The sequence below is a fragment of the Sus scrofa genome, chromosome 10 (genome assembly GCF_000003025.6).
Source record: "Sus scrofa isolate TJ Tabasco breed Duroc chromosome 10, Sscrofa11.1, whole genome shotgun sequence".
Taxonomy (NCBI): Eukaryota; Metazoa; Chordata; class Mammalia; order Artiodactyla; family Suidae; genus Sus; species Sus scrofa.
In genome coordinates, this window is record NC_010452.4 from 41,705,257 (window position 1) to 41,726,844 (window position 21,588).

The 21,588-nt window shown below is 38.8% G+C and overlaps 1 protein-coding gene across 15 annotated transcripts in view; it reads right to left on the reverse strand.

Annotated features, from left to right (window-relative positions):
• ZNF438 (zinc finger protein 438) overlaps positions 1–21,588 on the reverse strand; it is a 440,040-nt gene that overhangs the window by 130,905 nt on the left and 287,547 nt on the right. For all 15 annotated transcript variants that reach the window (XR_002336132.1, XR_002336133.1, XM_021064197.1 and 12 more), the window contains 2 exons: positions 19,840–19,899; positions 19,029–19,120 (listed from right to left, as the gene is read on the reverse strand). The gene's annotated coding sequence lies outside the window, so the exon portion shown is untranslated. The remainder of the gene's footprint in view (positions 1–19,028; positions 19,121–19,839; positions 19,900–21,588) is intronic.

Genomic DNA, 21,588 nt, shown 5'->3' on the forward strand with positions numbered 1-21,588 from the left:
ATACAAATATAAGTACACAGACATATAAGGAAATATAAACTAAGGCAGCAATATTAATGTCAGCTAAAACACAAAGCACAAGGCATAAAGAAAAAAGTCGTATTATTTTGATAAAAGGTATAATCCTCAATTGAGATATTGACAATAAATAATACATGAACACACATACCAAAACAAAAACAATATAAAGAAAAATTAATGGAAGAAATAAATGATTCATATCTTTAAGCTTCCGATAGACAAAAATAATTACAGAGAAGTTGAAAATATAATAAATATTTTGGTACCTTACAAAGAAGGCAAATTTTTTTTTGCCTGCAGCATATGGAAATTCCCAGGCTAGGGGTCAAATCAGAGCTGCAGCTGCCGGCCTACACCACAACCAGAGCAACATGGGGTCCGAGACACATCTGCTAACTACACTGCAGCTCACAGCAACATCTTATCCTTAATCCACTGAGCGAAGCCAGGAATGGAACCCATATTCTCATGGATACTATTAGGTTGTTAACCCACTAAGCCACAACAGGAACTCCTTAAAGAAACTTCTTTAAAAAGTTCTATGATTTTACATGTCTGGGAATTTGTTTCTGTTTTGTAAGCAGGATCACTTGTGCCATATTTTAGATTCCACACATAAGTGGTATCATATGGTATTTGTCTTTCTCTTTCCGACTTACTGCACTTAGTATGAGAATCTCCAGTTGCATCCATGTTGCTGCAAATGGCATTATTTTGAAGAATGTATGTATACGTGCGACTTGGTCACTATGTTACACAGCAGGAATTGACATGACACTATAAATCAACCATATTCTAATAAAAATAAAATTAAAAAAAAGAGCTGTAGAGCTTTACCAAAACTGATCATACATTAGTCCATAAAGACATCTAAAAATTAGAAAAGTGGAATGCTGTGTATTGATTCATTAATAATTAGTAGCTAAAGTGTAAAAGTAACTTGTAAATTTCAGAAACACTCTCCTAAAGAAAGTGGATCCAAGAGAACTCTTGGCATGAAATCAGATGCTATTTTAGAAATTATTTTAATTGTGGGTACACACCACACTACACTGGCTATGGCCAAACAGGACACAGAAAAAAACTCAAAAAATCTTAAATAGCTTCCATTTTTCATTAGGTAATATACTTTCTGCCATAACAAAAAGACTAAAAAAAATATATAGTAGCCAAAGTCGGAAATATTTCTTTTTCAAGTTACAATGTGGGGACAGGGATGTGTCACAAGACCATTTGGGAAACCAGGCTGGCTCCATCAGGTTCCACATGGCTTCCACCTCTGGACCCAAGGTAGCTGCTATACCTGATGTGACATCCCAGCCAGCAGAAAGGAAAAAGAGAAAGTCTAGGGCAAGTGGCTTGTCCTTAATGAGGTAACCTTCTATAGATCTCCCGTCACCTCTCATTGGTCATAAAGCCATACATGCAGCAAAAGAAGCAGAGAAATGTAGTTTCTAGCTGGGCGGCCATGCATGTGCTCAGATAAAACCTAGGAGTTCTATTTCTAAAAGGACGAATAGATTCTAAGGGACAATGGAGTACCTTCCACATGTTCTTCCTAGTTAAAAAAATGAATCGAACAATAAAAGAAGACCAAGAGCAGATTATATGCAATTACTTCATTTTAGCTGGTTTCTTCTTAGCATCTTGTTGAAGTCACTACCAAATACCAGTTTAAAAACTAGAAAGGGAGTGCCTGTCATGGCTCAATGGTTAACAAATCCAACTAGGAACTATGAGGTGGCGGGTTCAATCCCTGACCTCACTCAGCGGGTTGAGGATCGGCATTGCCATGAGCTGTGGTGTAGGCTGCATACGCAGCTTGGATCTGGCTGTGTCTCTGGCGTAGGCCAGCAGCTACAGCTCTGATTAGACCCCTAGCCTGGGAACCTCCATATGCCACGGGTGTGGCCCTAGAAAAGACAAAAAAAAAAAAAAATTAGAGAGGTACATTAATGAATTCTAAGGATGTGAGGATCCCATTACAATACATCACATCATAGGCTAAGCACATGGAGAATTCATCTCTCTTATTTAAAGGCCTGTAATATTAGAGGCAGTAATTTAATAAACAAGGTTATTATTAAAACAAAATAAAGACGTACTTCGTGTATTATTGTTTATACTGTATATACTGATTAATCTAAATGGAATTCTCAGGTCAACTCAGGTTTCAGGTTTCAGCCTTACACAGAGGTCTTCTAATACTAGACAGAAGTTAATCTTCTGTTAGTAAAATAACTTTCAAATTTTGTGGAATTAAAAAAAACATTCCTAAGGTATAGTTTATATACAATGTGTATTCTTTAAGTGTACATTTCAATGTACTTTATGAACATATATATATCCATATAATAACCAGCATGGACAGGACCTAGAATTCATCAATCAAACCAAAAAGTTCCCTTGTGCCCCACCAAGGTTTGCAAACAACATGCCTGCTTATTGTCACTACAGATTAAACTTGTCTTTTCCGGCATTTCTGGTATAATAATCAGGGTCAGTAACTGGAATCATGGAGTTGGTATTCTTTTATGTCTGGCTTATTGAACTCAGTGTGTTTTTGAGATTCGTTCATGTTGTACGTATGAGTACTTTGTCTTCTTTAATTGCCAAATAGTATGCCACTGAAGCATTCGGAAGTTCCCAGGCCAGGAATCAAAAGTGAGCAGCTGTGACCTAAGCCATGGATGCAGCAACACAGGATCTTTAATCCACTGTGCCAGGCCAGGGACTGAACCTGTGCCACTATAGAGAAAACACCGGATCCTTAACTCGCTGCGCCACAGCAAGAACTTGAATTTTTTGCATCTTTCTGATGTCTAATGATGTTGAACTCCTTGCTACACTAGCCAGTCATTATTTTCTTGTGCCTCGATTCTTAACTGGGTCGTCTTTATTAATGAGCTATAAGAGTTCTTTATATATTCTGGCTACAAGTCATCTGTCAGGTATATGTATTGTGAATATGTTCTCTCTGTTTAAAGATTGCCTTTTCATTTTCTTAATGATGCCTTTTGAAGAACAGAAGTATTAAATTTGGATGGAGTACCATTTGTCAATTTCTCTTTTTATGGTTCATGCTTTTTGGGTCCCAAGAAATCTCTGCCTATCCCAAGTTCATGAATATTTTCTCCTGTAATTTTTTCTTAAAATTTCATAGTTTTAGTCTTTTATATTTAGGTTGATGATTCTTTTCAAGATATTTCTGCACACAGAAGTAAGGATTGAGGTTAATTTTTTTACATTTGAATATCCAGGTGTTCCAGTGCTATTTGTTAAAAAGACTATCCTCTCCCCATTGAATTAACTTGGCACCACTGTCAGAAATCAACTGACCATATATGGGTGGGTCTATTTCTGGATTCTCTATTCTATTCCATTGATAATATATCTATTCCATTGATATATATATATATCAATGGAATATATATATATCTATCTATCTTAGGATGACAACACTGCCTTGATCCTGTAGCTTTAAAGAAGCAGCTTAAAATGCAGAGGAAGTCTTGAAATTGGGTACTAAAAACCTTCTAATATTGTTCTTGTAAATATTTTAACTTTTTAGGTCTTCTGCATTTTGATATAAACTTTAAATTTCAATTTCTAAAGTTTCATTGCCGGTATATATACATACAACTGAATATGTATATCGACTTTGTGTCCTGCAATCTTGCTGACAAATTCTAGTGGCTTTTGGGAGATTTCTTAGCATTTTCTCTACACATGATCATGTTGGCTGCAAATAAAGATATTTTGTTTCTACCTTGCCATACTGTATGCCATTTGTTTCTTTTATTGCCTGTTACACTGGCCAGGGCCTCCATCACCGTATTAGAGGCAGGAGATGGGCATATTTGCCTTGTGTCCTATCTTAGGAGGAAAACCCTCCATCTTTTGACACTGAATGGATTTCAGCTAGAGTTAGGTGTCAATGTCTCTCATCAGGTTAAGAAAATCCTCTTCTCTTCCAAATATTTTGGGAGATTTCATCACAATTGCTCTTTCCCATAACTGCTGACAGAATCATATAGTTTTCCCTTTTTGCCTGATAAAGTGATACCTTATGCAAGCGAATTTTGTGGTTTTAAACCAAACTTGCATCCCTTAGAACAAACCCATGTGTTACATCCTGCTGGACTGGACCTACCAATGGTTTGTTAACAAATGTTTCATCTATGTTCATGAACGATATTTTGTTCATTGTTTTGTCTTCTAATGTCTTTACCTTGTTTTGATATTAGCATAATGGCAGCCTCCTAAAATGAGGTGGGAAGTGTTCCTTCTTCCTCTACTTCCTGAATTATTTCTCTTTCATATATTTGATAGAATTCATCAGTTAAAACATGTATGGGCTTGGAATTCTTTTTGGCTTTGGTTTGGTTTGTTTGTGTGAGAAGGTTTTTAACTAGGAATGTAAACTTCTTTAATACATATGGTGCTACCCTAATTTTTTCTTCCTGAGTCAGCTTCATTACATACTTTGTGTCTTCCAAGGAATGTATCCATTTCTTCAAAGTTGTCAAATGTACGTCCAAAAGCTGTGTGTAATACTCTTTCTATATGCTTTTAATTTCTGTAGAATCTGTAGTGATGTCCCTTCTTTCAGCCCCGTTATTATACTTAGTAACATATTTCCTCTTTATTCTTCTTTATTAGAACAGCAAGAGACTCTAATTGCTACTAATCATTTTTTCATAAAGACTGCTGTTATCTCTACTGTTTATCTGTTTTCTATTTCATCAACTCCTGTTATTCTGTTTATTATTTCCTTCCTTCTGGTTACTTTGGTTTTCACTTTCTCTTTTTCTAACTTCTTAAGGAGGACATCTAGATTATTTTACAACTTTCTTCCTTTCTAATATTTGCATTTATAGATTTGCATAAGCAAGTTTCACATATATCCCAGGAATTCTGATGTGTTTTAATTGTGATCCATTTCAAAATATCTTTCAATCACGCCTTCCTTTTTTCGACGAATGTGTTAGTAGAAAATGTGGTATAATTACAACTGTTGAAGATTTTCCAGTTATCTTTCTTATTCTGATTTCTAACTTAATGGTGTGGTCCTAGGATATACGCTGCCTTATTTCCATCATTTTAAACTCAATGAGACTTGTTTTATATATTAGCATATGGTGGGATATACTGGTGAATATTCCACATACACTTGAAAAGAATGTACATTCTGCCAGGGTTGAGTAGAATGCTCTATAAATGTCAATGAAGTCAAGCTGGTTTACAGTGTTGTTAAATGCATCTATATCCTTCCTGATACTCCTACTTTTTCCATCAAATACTGATATGGGTATTAAAATTTCCAATAATAATTGAAGATTTGTCAATGCCTTCCTTCAGTTCTATCAGTTTCTGCTTCATATATTTTGAAAATGTAGTATTTTTTTTTCTTTTTCTGTTTTGGCCACCCCACAACACATAGAGTTCCTGGGCCAGGGATCAGATCTGAGCCACAGTTGCAACCTAAGCCACAGCTGCAGCAACACTGGATCCTTAACGCACTGTGCTGGGCCAGAGATCAAACCTGTATCCCAGACGCGGCTGATCCTGCTGTGCCCTAGTAGGAACTCCAGACAATTTAGTATTGGTCTCACTTAAATTTGATTATTTTCTTGATGAATTAACCCACTTATCATTGTGAAGTGTCCCTCTTTAACCTTATTAGTATCACTTTTTATGACGCCCACTTTGATATTAATATGGCCACTCTATTTTCTCATACTTAGTGCTTACACTGTATACTTTTTCTACCCTTTTATTTCTAATCTATTTTGAGAGTTATTTTGGTTTATCCACTCTGGCAATCTTTGCCTTCAAACTGGATTAGACATTTACATTTAATGTGATTATTGATAGAGCTGATTGTAGTTCTACTATATTATTATAAGTTTTCTAATTGTCCCACCTATTTTTGGTTTTTCCCCCCTTTTTCCCTGTCTTCTGTTGAATTATATTTTAGGGTTTCATTTCATATCCATCATTATTTTATTAGTTAAAACTCTTTTAAAAATGATTTTAGTAAATACTCTTTTTTTTTTTTTCTTTGTCGTTTTGTCTTTCTGGGGCTGCACCCTTGGCATATGGAAGTTCCTGGTTTAGGGGTCGATTCAGAGTTGTAGCCACCAGCCTATTCCACATCCGCAGCAACTAGGGATCTGAGCTGCATCTTCCGCCTACACCATAGCTCACAGCAATGCCAGATCCTTAACCCACTGAGCAAGGCCAGAGATTGAACCCACGTCCTAATGGATACTAGTTGGGTTCGTTAATCACTGAGCCACGATGGGAACTCAGTAAATACTCTTTTTAACTTAGGACAACTTACCTTCAAGAAATATACCACTTCATGTATAAGACCCTTATGGCATGCTTCCTTTCCCCCATCCCATTCTTTGAGCCACTGATGTCATGTATCTTATTTTTATACACAGTATATCTCACAAGATAGACATTAGCATTGTTTTTTTCTTTAAAGCTCCAGTTACCTTTTAAAGAAATTAAAACAGGAAGAATTTTTTTCTTAATTTATGTTTTACGGCCACACCCACAGCATATCAAAGTTCCCAGGCCAAGAACTGAATCTGATCTGTAGCTGCGGCAACACCAAATCCTTTAACCTACTGCACTGGGCTGGGGATTGAACTCACACCTCCACAGCAACCTGAGCCACTGCAGTCAGATTTTTAACCTATTGTGCCACAGCGGGAACTCTGAAGAGAAGTTTTGTTTATCGACATATGAGCCATTTCTAGCATTCTTTATTCCTCTGCATAGTTCAAACTTCTACCTGGTACCATTTTCCTTTTGCCCAAAGGACTTCCTTTAATATTTATTATAAGTCTGCTGACCATGAGTTGTCTCAGTTTTTGTCTAAAAAAGTTCTTACCTGTCCCTTATTTTTTTTTTCTTCTTTACTTTCTAAAGTTTTTTTACTGGCTATAGAATACTAGGTTGACATTTTTTAGCACTTGAAAATTGCCACTAAATTGCATTCTGTGTGCACAGTTTCTGATGACAGGTCTGCTGCCATTCTTGACATTGTTCCCTTGTTTGTAATAACTTTTTATTCCCTCTGCCTGCTTTTAATATTTTTCTCTTTATCAACAATTTTCAGCAATTTTCTTGTAGTACCTTGGTGTGTGTGTGTATCTTGCCTGGGGTATGCTGAATTTCTTGGATCCAGGGGTTAACATTTTCTTCAAATTCGGGGAAATTTAGGCTATTATTTCTCTTTCACCTTCCCCCTAAAAGCTGAGACTACAACTACACTTATGTTATATCTGAGGTTATCATCCTACAGGACACCAAGGTACTGTTCATATTTTTCTTTTTATTTTATTTTTGTCTTTTTAGGGCCACACCCACGGCATATGGAGGTTCCCAGGCTACGGGTCAAAGGGGAGCTGTAGCCACTGGCCTACACCACAGCCACAGCAATGCAGGATCCAAGCCGGTCTGTGACCTACATCACAGCTCATGGCAATGCTGGATCTTTAACCCACTGAGCAAGGCTAGGGATCCAACCCATATCCTCATGGATACTAGTCGGGTTTGTTAATCACTGAGCCATGACAGGAACACCCTGTTCATCTTTTTAAATCTATTCTCTCTCTATGCTTTTGGATAAATTCTCACTATGTTTTCAAGTTCACTGAACTTTTCTCCCAAAATATCTAATCTGCACTTAATCCTATCTAGTAAAATTCTCATTTGAGTTACTATATATATATCTTTTTATCTCTGGATGTTCCAATATCTTTTTTCTATCTTCCATTTCATTCCTCATTACATTGATGAACATGGGCCATATTTACAATTGTTGTTTTAACGTACTTGTCTGCTAGTTCTATCATCTCTGTCATTTCAGGGTCTATTTCTGTTGGCTCCTAGTTATAGGATTTTTCTCCTGCTTCTTTTTCTAGTGATGTTTGATTGGATAAAATTCACTGAATTTTTAGTGGCTGAATGCTAGATTTTCTTGTATTTACTTAGAGTGTTGGATTTCTGGCAGACAGTTGTTATTTATAGATTAATATGATTCTTCTGATGCTTAAATTTAAGCTTTTTTAGGGCTTATATAGAGGAACATTTACTCCAAGGCTAAATCTCTTTTTTTTTTTTTTTTTCTTTTTGGCCATACTTGTGGCATGTGAAAGTTCTTGGGCCAGGGACTGAACCCTCACCACAGTAGTAACCTGAGCCACTGCAGTGATAACACCAGTTCCTTAACCCTCTTCACCACCAGGGGAACTCCTCCAGTGCTCAATCTTAAGTGACCTGGTAATTTTTCATTTCTCACAAGTGTCTTTGCCAGCTTTGGGAATTTTAGCCCATGCACACATGGTTCGGTGTTTGGCCAGATCCTCAGGAACACACCTGCATGGAGTTCCAAAATTCTTTTTCTGTCCAATACCCACCTCTCTAGAAAGGTGAGATATTAAGTGAATCAGGCTTTTCTATGCTGTCTCCTTGCTACTTATGTCTCTACTCCATTGAAGAGTCAGATACTTCACCTTTTTTTTTCTTTAAAGATAACTTTTATTGTGAAGGTTAATTTAATTCCATAATTTGTATATTACGAGAGATGTCAGAGACCTCAGCCAGCCATTAGCAATTTATTTTTTTTAATTTTATTATGATTAATTTACAATGTTCTGTGAATTCTGTTGTACAGCTAAGTGACCCAGTCACGCATATATATATATATATATATATATATATACACATACATATATATATTCTTTTTCTCACATTATTCTCCATTATGTTCCATCACAAGTGATTAGCTAAATAGTTCCCTGTGCTATACAGCAGGATCTCATTGCCCATCCACTCCAAATGCAAAGTTTTCATCTACTAGCCCCAGATTCCCTATCCATCCCACTCCTTCTCCCTCCCCCTGGCAAATGCGAGTCTGTCCTACACGTCCATGACCTTTTCTGTTTTGTAAAGAGATCATTTATGCCGTATTTTAGACTCCACATATAAGTGATAAAAATGGTGTCTGTCTTTCTCTTTCTGACTTAACTCAGTATGAGAATCTCTAGTTCCATCCATGTTGCTGCAAATGGCACTATTCTGTCCTTTTTATGGCTGAGTAGTATTCCATTGTATATATGTACCATATCTTCCTAATTCATTCATCCGTCGATGGGCATTTATGTTGTTTCCATGTCTTGGCTATTGTGAACAGTGATGCGATGAACATACAGATGAACATGCAGATGCATGTATCTTTTTCAATGAAATTGTGATTAAAAAACTTCCAAAAAACAATGACTTCACAGCTGAGTTCTATCAAATATTCAGAGAAGAGTTAACACCTCTTCTTCCGAAACTTTCCCAGAAAATTGCAGAGGAAGGAACACTCCCAACCTCATTCTATTAAGCCACCATTACCCTGATACCAAGACCAAAGATACTACAAAAAAGAAAATTACAGATCAATATCACTGATGAACATAGATGCAAAAATCCTCAACAAAATATTAGCAAACCTCACACAAATATACATTTAAAAGATCATACACCATGATCAAGTAGGATTTATTCCAGGGATGCAAGGATTCTTCAATATTCCCAAATCTATCAATGTGATCCACCACATCAACAAACTGAAAAATAAAAACCGTATAGTCATCTCAATAGATGTAGAAAAACCTTTTGACAAAATTCAACACCCATGCCTGATAAAAACTCTCCAGAGAGTGGGCATAGAGGGGAACTACCTCAATATAATAAAAGCCATTTATGACAAACCCACAGCTAACATCTTCTCAATAGTGAAAATCTGAAATTATTTCCACTAAGATCAGTAACAAGACAAGGATGTTCCCTTTCACCAACATTATTCCATATAGTCTTGAAGTCCAAGCCATGGCAATCAGAGAAGAAAAAGTAATAAAAGGGATGCAAATTGGAAAAGAAGAACTAAAACTATCACTATTTGTAGATGACATAATTCTATACTTAGAAATTCTAAAGACACTGACAGAAAACTATTAGAGCTCATCAATGAATTTGGTAAAGTCACAGGATATAAAATGAACACACAGAAATCGATTGTATATACTAAAAATGAAAGATCAGAAAGAGAAATTGGGGAAACAATCCCATTTACCATTGCATCAAAAAGAATAAAATACCTAGGAATAAACTTACCTAAAGAGACAAAAGACCTCTACTCTGAAAACTATAAAGCTACACGAATAGATGGGAAAATATACCATGACCTTAGACTGAAAGAATCAATATACTCAAAATGACAATATTGCCTAATCTTACAGATTCAATGCAATTCCTATCAAATTACCAATGAAAAGAAAAAATGGAAATGGAGGAATCAGGCTCCCTGACTTCAGACTCTACTACAAAGCTACAGTCATTAAGATGGTATGGTACTAGCACAAAAACAGAAATACAGACCAATGGAACAGTACAGAAAGCCCAGAAATAAACCCAAACACCTATGGTCATTTAATCTATGACAAAGGAGGCAAGAACATATGATGGAGCAAAGACTGTCTCTTCAATAAATGGCACTGGGAAAATAAGAGAATGAAATTAAAACACTTCTAACATGATACACAAAAATAAACTCAAAATGGATTAAAGACCTAAATGTAAGGCCAGACATATGACACTCCTAGAGGAAAACACAGGCAGAAGGCTCTTTGACATAAATCACAGCAACATCGTTTGATCCACCTCCTAGAATAAAGACAGTAAAGACACAAATAAACCAATGGGACTTAATAAAACTCAAAAGCTTCTGCACAGCAAAGGAAACCATTAAAAAAAAAAGACAACCCACAGAATGGGAGAAAATCTTTGCAAATGACTCAGCTGACAAAGGTTTAATCTCCAAAATATACAAACAACCCATACAACTCAACAACAACAAAACAAACGACCCAATTGAAAAATGGGCAGAAGACCTAAACAGACATTTCACCAAAGAAGACATATGGATGGCTAGCAGGCACGTGAAAAAATGCTCAGTGTTACTAATTATTAAAGAAATGCAAATCAAAACTACAATGAGGTACCACCTCACACCAGTTAGGATAGCCACCACTAACAAGCCAACAAATAACATATGCTGGAGAAGATGTAGAAAAAGGGGAACCTTTCTACACTTGCTGGTGGGAATGTAAATTGGTACAACCATTATGGAAAACAGTATGGAAATACCTCAGAAAACTAAATATAGAACTACCATATGACCCAGCAAGCCCACTCCTGGGCATATATCCAGGTACTTCATTTTTAATTTTGGTTACTGAGCTTTAAAGGCTGAAAAGAGAACTGATTTCCTTCTAAAAATCATGCTTTCTCCTCTTCTAGGAGAGGAGGAAGCAAGGTAAAGGGTACTTATTTCAGCTTTTTTTTTTTTTTTTTGGAATTGAATATAAAAACTTACAAAAATTGAATACAAAAACACATTTATTTCATTACCCTTACTCTTTAAAATATTTGTGCTTTATTATTTGTGTTGGTATATACCTAACTAAAGCTCTAAAATGAAGCCCCCGCTAAACCATTAAGTAGCTTTACATCTATTGAGAAAAAAAAAGGGGGGCCAATGTTTCGGGGGAGGTTGAAGAGAGGTAAGTGGGTGGAAGCAAATCTCTCCTCCAAGGCTAGGCTGTCATGAACTAAGTTTGAGTATATAGTTACCTGACAGTTGTAATAACAGTATAACCATAAACTGTATCTAGAAAATTATGCAGGCCCACTACTGAAAATTGAAAAGGCCAAATATATAAAGATGAAAATATATGCCACCTGAAAATCTGTCACTTAGAAGATAACGACTATTAATATTTTGCATGTGTCCTCACAGTTTTGCTAAGTACATACACACGCGCACACACACACACACACATACACACACACACACACACCTTTCTTCATTTAAGCTGAGATAATAGTACAGATATCATTTTTGAATTTCCTTTTAATTATGTTATAAGCATAACTGAGAGTCACTGAATTATTTTGATAAACATGATTCTTAACTAGGGACTGGACTAGGATGAGATGAGGGAAGCACCTAAAGGACCCACTCACCTCCTCCCAGTCCCAGATGTGTCTTAACAAACACACACTATGAACACACAGAAATGCTTTGTTGCTCAGAGTGGGGTCCATGAGTGAGCAGCATTAGCACTACCTGGGAGTTGGTTAGAAATATAATATTTTGGGCCCCACCACGGACTTAATCAACATTTACATTTTAACAAGATATCCAGGGATTCACATACATATAAAACTTTGAAAAGTAGTGCTTTAGCCTAACCATTTTTCCTATTATTGAACTCATATATTCTCAATTATTTTGCTATGATGGCATCCTATGGAATTCCCCTGCACACAAACCCTTGTGTTCTTTACTAATAATTTTATCCAGAGGGACACATTACCATGGGAATGCTAGGTCATTATAGTCTCATTTAAACTTGTGATTCCTAACCCACTCTGGTTGGAGAAACCAGTTAACCAGGGTTTCCTAGAATTCAGAAGTTAGAGAACTCAAAGGTCAGCATAACAGGTGGTGGTACATTTGAGTGTCCCAGCTGTGACAAAATGAGCTGCGTGACTGAGGGCAATGCTGGAACGTGCCCAAGGCTTAGTTTCCCCATTTGTTAAATGGGGATTTTAATAATATAGACCTCGCAGGATTGCCGTGAGGGTTAAGTTAGCTAAAATATATACAGCAACTTGCAGAGCACAGTACGTTATTCATGTGTTTACTATTATTATTAAAAGGAAAAACAAGTAAATAAAGAGGCTCTAGGAGTTCCCACTGGGGCACAACACGATCTGTGGCGTCTTTGCAACACCAGGACACAGGTTGGATCCCTGACCTGGGACAGTGGGTTAAGGATCCAGGGTTGCCACAGCAGCGGCATAGGTTGCAACTGTGGCTCAGATCTGATCCCTGGCCCAGGAACTCCACTGCCAAGGGACGGACAAAAAAGAAAAAAAAAAAAAAAAAAAAGGAGGCTCTAGGTGGACTTAATACACCATTTTAAGGTCTGAACTTTCAAACATCAACTGTATGTAGCTTAAGCACTTCTTTCCTTTCAGCCTTGGTTCTGGGATCTGTTCTGAGCAGCTGAATTTGACAGAGAGAAGTGGGCTACATTCAAGAATTGCTTCCTCCCTTTCTTTATTAGTTCATTACTGGCTTTAAAAGGAGTGTTGCTCTATTTGTCGTCTACTAAGGCCAAGTGCAAAAATTAATCTAATTGCCTAAGTGCAAGAGATTAAGAACATGACACACATGCAATGATGATGTCACCTTTACAATGGAGGACATACTGCTGTCCATCTCCTCGTAGGGGGATCCCTGCCCCAAGTCAAAACAGGAGTATTGATATAGGAGGTAATTCCAAAAGTATGTCAGCATAGAAGTTCTGTTTGGGTGAAGTCAAAATGGTAACCAAGAAGGAAGTAAATGGAAAAGACAGAGCTAGTTGTAATGGGAAAGGGGGCAGCAAAGTCAGAAGCCTGGAGAAGACAGAGAAACAAGAGATTCTAGGTGAAAATAGGTCCAGGAGTTCAGGCTTTCCTTAGAGTCAGAAAAGTGTCTTTTTTTTTTGCTCTGCTTTTTAGGGCTGCACCTGCAGCATATGGAAGTTCCCAGGCTAGGGATCAAATCGGAGCTGCAGCTGTAGGCCTACGCCACAGCCATGCAGGATCCAAGCCACATCCGTGACCTGTGCTACAGTTCACAGCAATGCTGGATCCCTAACTTGCTGAGCTGGGCCAGGAATCGAACCCACATCCTCATGGAGACTATGTAGGGTTCTTAACCTGCTGAGCCACAACGGGAACTCCAACAGTGTCTTCATCAGAATGCTGATTTCACAGAGAGGGCCAGGCACATGTGGGGACAGGGCAGGGGGTGTGACAGGAAGCTCAGGCTGGAGGGACTTCTAGTTGTGTCATCCTGTTATTTGCGTGGTGGTCACCAGAGCAATCAAATCAAAGTACTTCAGGATCACAGAGACCTTGAAAGTCATTCTTGCCTATATCACCAATTCCAGGTTCAACAGTTCAGTGCTTATAAGAGACTTGAATTTGCATCAGTAGACTTTTCAGGTCTAACCAAAAGCCCTTAAAACTGAAAATTCTCTAACACCCAAATCATATTTTTGCCTTTCCAAGAGAAGATAAGAGAATGGCCGTCTCACCCTCAACGACATGGTGAAACACAGTCACTTCTTCTCAAAAAGCTTCTGGTATAAGGGTAAGAAGGAAGCAAATTTCCATTTCTAGAAAATTCTGACCAGATGCGAATTCCAAATATCATACATGCTCTTTACTTCTGAGACTCAGTACACTTTGGTTTAATAACTAAAATCTATTAGGGAATTTGGGTATGTATATGTGATTTGTCTCAGACTTAATATTGATCAAATAAAATTTAAATTAAAAAATGAAAGAAAGAAAAATACCTCAAAGGAAATAGATGAGGAACTGGCCAACCTGACCACCTTGATAAGTGCTGTTTTTTCACCTCAAATCGTGGAAACTCCCCCTAGAAGCGCTTTTACTATACAGGTGAGAACTTCCAATACAAAGACAGGAGAAAGAGTCTGAAAAAAGAAGATTCTTAAAAAAATGATAGACTCTCAGAGTTGGGGCGTCTTAGAAATCCACTCCCCTCTCCTCCACTCCAGCCCATCTTCCTCCACCACATCCCAGAGGCTGCTCAGCCTCAAAGTGACACTGTCAGAGACAAAGAACCCACTGTCCTCTGTAGCAGCCAGTCTATGTATATGCAGATGTAATTGTCACCAACATACTCCTCAGGATGCTCACTGAAGGGCTCGCTCTCTGTGAAAATCTTTCTGTAACGTCTCCCCATCAATGCTAGGAAGGTCTTCTCCGGGCTCTCTGTCTCCTGTCCCTCTTACACTTGAAAGCACTTCAAGTTAAAGAAACTTGGAATAATAAAGCTGCCAGTTTTCAAGTGTGACCTCTCCCGCTCCACATGGAAATGTTCTTTCCTCTCTAACTCTCCCTCCTCTGGTGCCAGACTAAAGGCTCCACTGGTTGGGAGGATGGTGTGGGGAAGGGAGTCGGAGGGAGTCATCTCATTCCAAATGCACTTGGAGAGTTTAAGGAACAGCAAGAAAGCAACTGTGGCTACAGTCCAATGAGCAAGATGGATTGTAGGAGGAGAAAAAGGCAGCAGGCACAACAGGCAAGGCCTACAAGAACACGCTGAGGCTTACAGATTTATCCTAAGTGTGATGGGTAAACACTGAAGGGCTTCGAACAGAAGAATGATGGTAAGTTTTAACATTAAAAGAAAACAAAACAGGGGGTTCCTGTGGTGGCGCAGTGGTAATGAACCTGACTAGTATCCACGAAGATGCAGGTTTGATCCCTGGCCTGGCTCACTGGGTTAAAGGATCCGGTGTTTCCATGAGCTGTGGTGTAGATCACACATGCAACTCAGAACTGGCGTTGCTGTGGCTGCGGTGTAGACAGCAGCTACAGCTCCAATCCGATCCCTAGCCTGGCAACCATCATATGCAGCAGGTGAGGCCCTAAGAAAAAGAAAAACAAAACAAAAACTCCCAACACTTTTGCTCTGACAGGGAACAGTGACTGGAAGGAGAAAGGGAAGGTGGGTGAGAAGACTGTTACGATTACCTAGGTAACTGAGGATGGTGATTTTAAGATATTAGGGTAGTAGTTGACGACGGGGGGACAGAAGCCAAGGGAGATGTGGGATATATTTTGAAAGGAACACATCCTAACCTTACTGATAGGCTGGAGGTGGGTTAAGAAGGCAAGTGAAAAGTCAATGATGAGTTCTAGTTTTTGGCCCAAGTAACTGAGTGGACCATTTACTGAGCGGAAGAAGGAGGAGGTAGGAAGAGGTTTGCGGAAGGGAGTTGAAAAGCCTACTGCAGATATGCTGAGTTTGAAATGTTTTTTAGACTTTGGAGATGATTTAGAATGGAGATGATGAATAGGCAGACAGAGATAGGAGGCTGTGGCTCATAAGAGGGATCAGGGTAAAGAAATAAATTGGGGAACTACTTAGTATTTCACAGTGAGGGAAAAGAATCTGGAAAAAGCACAGATATATAAGTATAACTGAATTATTTGCTGAAACTAACACAACGTCCTCCATCAATCATATGTCCATTTAAAAAAAGAATGAAAATAAAACAAATAAAAATAAATAAAACACCTAAAATTCCCGATTTTTGGGAGGGGGGGGTGGTGGAAAGAAAGGAATAGGCATTCCTGTTGTGGCTCAATGGGTTAAGGACCTGACATACTGTCCACGAGGATGTGGGTTCAATCCCTGGCCTCACTCAGTGGGTTAAGGATCTGGCATTGCCACAAGCTGTGGTGTAGGTCACAGATGTGGCTTAAATCTGGTGTTGCTGTGGTTGTGGTGTAGGCGGACAGCTGCAGCTCCAATTCAACCCCTACCTAGCCTGGAAACTTCCATATGCCATGGATACAGCGGGTGGGCGGCTGGGAAGAAAGAAGGAAGGGAGGGAGGGAGGAGCTGAGGAGGAAGGATGACATTTAAAATTAGGGATATAGGAGTTCCCGTTGTGGCGCAGGGGAAACAAAGCCAACTAGGAACCATGAGGTTGTGGGTTCGATCCCTGGCCTCGCTCAGTGGATTGAGGATCCAGCATTGCCATGAGCTGTGGTATAAGTCACAGATGTGGCTCTGATCCTGCATTGCTGTGGCTGTGGCATAGGCTGGCAGTCATAGCTCCAATTCGACCCCTAGCCTGGAAACCTCCATATGCTGTGGATGTGGCCCTAAAAAGCAAGAATTAAAAAAATAAAAAATAAAATAAAATTAGGGATATATGAGATCACAGCGAGAGTAACATAGATGACAGCCCGAGACTGAGCCCTGAAGAACGTCAACTTTCAGAGCCTATGAAGAATAGGGGACATCAAAAGAGACTTTGGAAATTTTATGTGTATCTTATGCTTCCAAGTGTAAGAGGGACAGCGAATGAGAGCCACAGAAAGACATAGGTAGAACTGACGAGGAAAAGTTACCCAGAGAGGTTTCTGTCCAGTATAACGAGCACTGTGAGTAAGCTGGCACCACTCTTAGGCTTCCTTCAAAAGCAGCTGGAATTATTTGATATCTACAAACTACAAGATCCATCGCTGGCCATCATAATCTCCTTCAAAAACCACCTTTCAAAGTCACGTGCCACTCCACTTCTGACTCCTGACCTGCTGATGGAGTCTAGAGCTGCGTTTCACGTGCCAGCTGCTCAATTACTCCTGCCCTGGCCCCTGGCATGGGTCCTGGCTTCTGAATCCAAGTTCTCACCCCCACTAACAACTTGGATTGCCCAGTGCTGACCAGGAGGTGCGCTGAGATCATGTTCCCCCGGGCTGCCAAGAGTTCCTGGCGCGTGGTCAAGGCAGCACACAGGGAGTGAGTGTTCCGCAATTAATCAGGTGACAGAGAACAACTGACATGCTCGGGGACCAGAGGATGAGCCAGAGTGAGGCAGCAACGCGGAGCGGGAGACAGCGCTCCAGGCCTGTCACCCCAGGAGAACCTGTTCTGGGTCCCCCAGGGCAATGAGACCTCCTTTCACCCAGAACACTGGAAGTTCTTAAGTTTACCATGTGCATGTGTCCAAGGATGCAGGATTCCCTGGATGCTGGTAACCTTAGGAACCAAAAAGTGGGTTCTGCACGCCCTTGGGGTGGCCTGGGGACATCTGTGTCCCTCTCTGCCACATCTATGATGGAAACTTCAAACTATCCCATAGGTGGTTAACGAGCCTGACTAGTATCCATGAGGATGCAGGTTCGATCCCCAGCCTCACTCAGTGGGTTGGGGGTCTGGCGTGGCTATGGCTGTAGCATAGGCCGGCAGCTACAGCTCCAATTTGACCCTTAGCCTGGGAACCTCCATACACCTCAGTGCAGCCCTAAAAAGACAAAAAAAAAAAAAAAAAAAGGAAAAGATAAAAAGAAAGTGCCTGGTAGTACCTATTAGCTCTTCTCCTTTATACTTTAGGTGACCATAAAATGACAGCCAGTCAGCTGAACGGTAAAGCATGTTTCCAAAGTCTCAAACAACAATTTGAAAGCCCTGCAAGCACAGAAGTAGAATAAAAGGCTCTTTAATTTGTTTTTTGTTTTTTTGAACATGTGAACTATTACATGATCAATGGAGTTGGAACTTGTCCTGAAAAAAAATGCTCCCTCCCTTTTTCTAAACTTTCCTGCCAAGGTTAACACAATTATGCTCCATGATGAAGAAGCAAAGATGTAAATTCTACTGACATGAGATGGATAACATCAATTCTGAATAAGTATCATCAAGCAAAAGAGAATTCTCCAAAATTTTTCTGCAAGAGTCATTCGGGCCCATGTCTGCTGTTTAAAATGTTTATATCCTTTAAGCAGACTGTATTTCTATTTCCCTTTATGAAATTTAACGAAAATCCTTAAAGTTGGCAACAGCAGCAGGAAACCATTTATAAGGCCAGCATGGCTATTTTACTTTTATTAACGAAAAGTTATGTAATAGTTGCGGCAAACTGCAGAGTTCTCTTTTATAGTCTTTTAATATTTATAGAAATTTCAGAGAGTTATACGGCCAGAGTTCATTTTGGAAAGTGAGAGTTTCAATTATCAGACAGCAATCAATTATTCTAGCTCAGCTACCGCAATGGCTATTTAAGAGTTGCGCTCATCTTTATTCATGTTTTTTAACAATAGGTCAACTGTGTCCAGTACTTGACCTAGAAGCTCAAATAGGTGTGACTGAACTGTATACTGACAAAGGTCTCCGCTCCAAACTACTGAGTCACACTGCTGGCCTTTTTGGCTCTAACAGTACATTAAAGAAAAGAAAAGGAAAAGGAAAAAGCAGTGCACTGGGAACCATTTAAGGTTATGCTTGTATTAATAGAAAGAGTTGTACTAAACCGCAAAAAAGAACACACAAGTACCTTAAAGGAATCAGAGAGCAAGCCTGTAACGGAGTTCAAGGAGATGTTCACAGACACCAGGCCAATGTCCAGAAAACGAAATCCCACACCGCCTGTGAACAGAAAACTGAGACTTAGTGTCACATATTTCCCTGCATCTCTAATGGACAGAATCTGGATGCTTCTAGAGGTAATTAACCATTTTGAATTTTCAAACTATTACTCAGAAAAGCTACTTCCAAATTATGATTTTCAAATAAACCTTGATTGCTTTTGGCTTTAAATAAACATTTTTATTTTAGAATAATTTTGAATTTACAGAAGGGTTGAAAAAAATACTACAAAGGTCCTGTGCTCCTTTCACCCAATTCACCCTAAAGTTAACATCTTACACCACCATGGCACGTTTGTCAAAACTAAGAAACAGATGTTGGAATGTTATTATTATCGAAGCTGCAGAATGTATTTGAACTTCACCTGATTTTTTAAGAGTGCCTTTTTTTCAGTTTGAAGATCCAATCCCGGGTACCACTTTGCAAACGATGTTTTTTTAGGGCTTTAAGTTTTGAAATATGCCTAACTCCTGTGTCTTACAATGTTCCCATTATAATTATTAAAGAAAACAAACCTAGAGCTCCCTGGAAAATATGATTTATTGGATATCAGAGAATGTTACATTATGATTCATGTAAACATGGTATTTCTACTTATGTTTTACAGAGAAGAACAAAAGGCAAATGGCTGAAGTAAGATACACTCCATTGTCTACTTTGTCCAAAACAAATCATTTAACTTTTCAGAAACATCTCTTCAAAAAACGCCTGTCACTTACCAAAGTCCCAAGGCTCCAGAAAAGAGTCATAAGACAGATGGGAAATTCTTTTAATTCATCCTGTAACAAAATATAAAGCTTTATCATAATCATAATATCCATTTTTATCAAATATATGTACAACCTGCCTTCTTTCCATTCCCAAATTCCATTTTTAATTACTGCATGATATTTTTATTATATTTATTAACAAAAGAACTCATTTAAGGAGGAATAATTCTAAAAATGTATTATATGTCTTTAAAAATAAAGGCAAGCAAAATTTAATAAAATTTTTAAGAGGAAGAGAAGATGTTCTTAAAAAAAAAAAAAAAAGAAACGCCACATGAATAAAACTAAGAAGAATGCTTCACATTCTTTTCCATGTGCATAATGCTGTGCAAATTACTAAATGGTCACAAACAAGTGAATCACACTGAGAGCACTGCCTTTGTAAGGGGAAAATAGTCATCTAGAGTTTGAGGTTGGGAGATTTTTGAAAAGACACATGTCTGGTAAAGTGCCCACATGGGTCAGGTTGACCGAGACAGTCCCAACCCCATGCCCGCTGTCCCAGTGTCCCACCCAATTCAAAATTTGTCCTGGATTTTCCATTTTCTGGTGATTTTTTAAAAATGAGAGCGTTGGAGTTTCCATCTTGGCAGAGCGGAAACGAATTTGACTAGGAACCATGAGGTTGCAAGTTCAATCCCTGGCCTTGCTCAGTGCGTTAAGGATCTGTGAACTGTGGTGTAGATGGCAGATGCAGCTCGGATCTGGCATTGCTATGGCTGTGGTGTAGGCTGGGGGCTACAGCTCCAATTAGACCCCTAGCCTGGGAACCTCCATATGCTGCAGGTGAGGCCCTAAAAAGACAAAAAGAAAAAAAGAGAGAGAGAGCATTATATTAAGCCAGAGCGTTGACTTCCAGGCTCTGCCATGACCTTACTGAGAAGGGCGAAATGTGTGCACAGTGAACCCAGCTGTCAACTTAACCTGTGGTTAAATGTGGAATAGCCTGAGCAGTAATTCATCTCTGGATGGGCTGAAACGGACACCTCACTCTCAGAGTCAGCACCCGAACCACTAGCAGGAAAAGGAAGTGCACTTGGACTAAATCCCCCAGTCTTGGGTGGAGATCCAAGAAAAGAGTCAAGGCTGCCCCAGCCATGACCAGCTCAAGGGTAATCAATTTAAGAAAAGCCAACAGAGATGAAATTTTATCTACTACTCTATAAAGCATGACTTGTCATTTAGATCAAATGAGTGGCCTCTAGGTTAATCTTGCTCAGTTCTGATGACAAAGTACCTCGTTTACATAGCCAACAAGTGACAGCTGTTACTTTGTTGGCTCTATTAGCAGAAGAAATTCACACTTAAATGATGCCAGCTTTCTACCAGTGTCAGGAGAGGTATCAAAGGGAAATCACTTAAATCTTTCATGTAAAAAAGGGGGAAAAATCATTTAAATCTAACAATGGTTTGATTGTCTTTTTCCAGTTCATAGAACCAAAATAAAGCTCTTGGAAGTTCATTTTATAGAATGTGAAACACCTGACAGGTGTAGCAGCTATTTAAACTCAGTTAAGAATTTCAACAACAAAGATAAAATTATAGTTATTTTTCATTAATCACTGTAATTAAGTTCTATAGAGTCACCATGAACAGCAAATTAGTGAATATCAAACTAATGCTCTTAGAGGAAATACACAGTTAGGTTCCTCTGAGCCTCTGGCTACAACATTTTCATCAACTGCTCAAAGTTAACCT